This window comes from Cyprinodon variegatus, unplaced genomic scaffold, assembly GCF_000732505.1.
Source record: "Cyprinodon variegatus isolate N-32 unplaced genomic scaffold, C_variegatus-1.0 Scaffold1673, whole genome shotgun sequence".
Lineage (NCBI taxonomy): Eukaryota > Metazoa > Chordata > Actinopteri > Cyprinodontiformes > Cyprinodontidae > Cyprinodon > Cyprinodon variegatus.
Window position 1 is genome coordinate 72,605 of NW_015152126.1, and position 2,783 is coordinate 75,387.

The window sequence follows — 2,783 nt, forward strand, 5'->3', positions numbered from 1 at the left end:
TTTATAGCAGATCAAATTCAGAAAACATTTCCTCTGAACAATCCCTGTGATCTGCAGCCATTTAAAGACATAGACTTAAACTTTGATCCAGGAAGTCAAACGTTACCAGGGTTCCTCCTTCCTAGTCTGAGGTCGATATCAAATGGATCTGGATGCTTTAGTTCTACACAGTTTTAGGAGATAATGTGAAGTTCATCAACCACAAACATTGATTGGAGTCTTTAACAGACAGCCACCATTAAGCAGAGCAAACTTATTTATTTGATCTTATTTTATCGTTGGGATCCTCATCAGCACAGCTGTAGCTGATCTTCCTGGGGTCCAATAAAATAAATTCGTAAATTAAGTTACAAAACAACACATTAAAACATAATATAGTTCATAACTTTCTGTAAATGTACTCTACACATAAGAAACTTTCTATAGAGATTTAAACCTCTTTGTTTTTACCTTCTCTGTTATTGTTTCTGGGATCATGTTCCATAAATGTGTTGCTCTCTATGTGAACTAAAGCTATTTGATATTAGTTCAGGTTAAGCTTGTAGCACTGGTATTCCAGGATGGTCTCCCATCCATGTAATTACCAAGCCTGATGCTGCTTAGCTTCTATGATCAGAACAGGAACAGGCTTGCAGAGAGCAGTATGGCCATAAGTATTGGATTAAAGAAAAAGAAAAGTCTGATAATTGTGATTATTGTTGCTGAATAGAAGATTCTGGTTAAAAGATTTCTTCTAAAACTGCAGACCTCTGCAGGTCAAACTCAACTTTCTCTGCTCAGTTTGAAGTTAATTCCAGCAGCATTCATCTAAAGCCACATGGTTACTGGGTCACTGACAGAATAATGTTAGATGTTTTCTTAGTCTTCAAACTTGATCAGGACTATTGAGACAAATAAACTGCTGTAATGAGAAGCTGGATCTGATTTTCTGTAACTGGTTCATTTTACTATCAGTGAGGAATTAAATTATGATTTGAATATTATTTTATTTTCTTCTGTTTTATTTTCTTTTATTTTTCTAACATCAGCAGTTTAACTTCAATGTATTTGTTTCTTAACCTCAGTAGACCTGTAGTTAATCTAGTTGTCCAGCAGATGGCGATCTCTGACCTTGTGTAACTTCATCATCCAACCTTCAACATAAACAACATTCCTTCTGCTTTATTTACTTTCATTTAGGAACAGGTTTTGTTGGAACAAACAAGCAGAAAGTCGACAGAGTGAAGCTGATGAAATGGCCGCTTCAGCTGATATTTCCACCTCAGGTCAGAAATCTTTTTATAAAACTTTCCCTCAAACTTTATGCTGTTTGGATTATAATCTGGTAAACTCTTATTTTAGTGGATAAATATGTTAAATTCAGAGACTTTGACTTGACAGAACACGAAGGTAAAACAAAAAGACTCCCTCTGCGTTTCTAGTTTTTCTTATATTAAATTTTTAGGCATAGTACCACAATGTTTTTGTCATTATTCTAATAGAAATATTAATCTAGACATTCTGTTCTCTGATTGGCTAATTAAAGTAGATGTTTATAAACTGTGTGATCAAATAAAGCCTTACCTCTCTTAACAGCACTGAGCCACCCTGCTACAGAACTGAGGATTGTGTTGATAGGAGGAAGATACTGTAACCTTTCCAGTGGTAAAAGCTCAGCTGGAAACATCATCCTGGGTCACAATGTTTTTGACACCAGCAGAAGAACAGCTCAGAGTGAAGCGAGGCAGCAGGAAGTACTCGGCAGACGACTCACAGTGGTTGATACTCCAGAATGGAGGTGGTTTTATCAAAGAGAAGAAACCCCAAAACTGTATCAGATAGAAATCCAGAATAGTGTCCATCTGTGTCCCCCAGGACCTCATGTCTTTCTTCTGGTCATTCCTGTTGGTTCAGATTTCCCTCACCTTGTCAAACTATCTCTAGAGGAACACCTGGAACTTTTCAAAGTAGATGTTTTCAGTCACACCATCGTGCTGTTCACTGCAGTCCATCCATTTGGTGATGAAACCATTGAATCTAAAATTAGAAGAAGTCCATTCCTGCAGTGGATCCTTCAACAATGTGGAAACAGAAAACATGTTCTCAACATCAGCAACAGAGAAGATAGAGATCATGTCAAGATGCTTCTAGAGAAAATTGAGGCGATGATTGAACAGAACAGGGGCAGACACTGTTCTGTTGATGAATTTGATGGAAATGCTCTGAGAGAGAGACTGAAAGATTTGGTTAAAAAAGCCTCAAAAAGGTTTGATGAAGTTCAGAAACAAAGAAGAAACCTGAAGCTGCAGATTGAAGATAATTCTACTTTCTTTCTATCAGGATAAAGTGATAAATGTTTCTGCAGACGTCTCTGGGAGCTCGACATAAAAAAACACATTATTTAATTAGAACATCTGGGAAATTTTTTTTTTTTATTGTTGGTAAAATAGAAAAGGCACCATATAAATCCAAGTATTCACATAGTTAATTATTTTTCTCACGTTTTTTTATTTTACAAATGTTGCACTATTTCAACCCTACTCTAAACAGACCTGAGCTGCAAACTTTTAAATCCTAAATTATTGGTTTGCTTTTATGATTTAGGTGGAAAAATTCCTCCAAACCATTTGAGAATATTGATGATTGGTAAATCATATGTTGGAAAGAGCTCAGCAGGAAACATCATTCTGGGAAAAAACGCATTTCGTGTTAATGAAAGTGATGGAAGAAGGACAACATGCAGTGAAATCAGCCACAGTGTGGTTGAAGGAAGGCGGCTCACAGTGGTGGATTCTCCTGGATGG

General features: G+C 36.5%; 1 pseudogene; it reads left to right on the forward strand.

Moving 5' to 3' along the window:
• The first annotated feature begins 1,234 nt into the window (after positions 1 to 1,234).
• The window catches only part of LOC107104268, a 3,974-nt pseudogene continuing 2,425 nt past the window's right edge, over positions 1,235 to 2,783 (forward strand).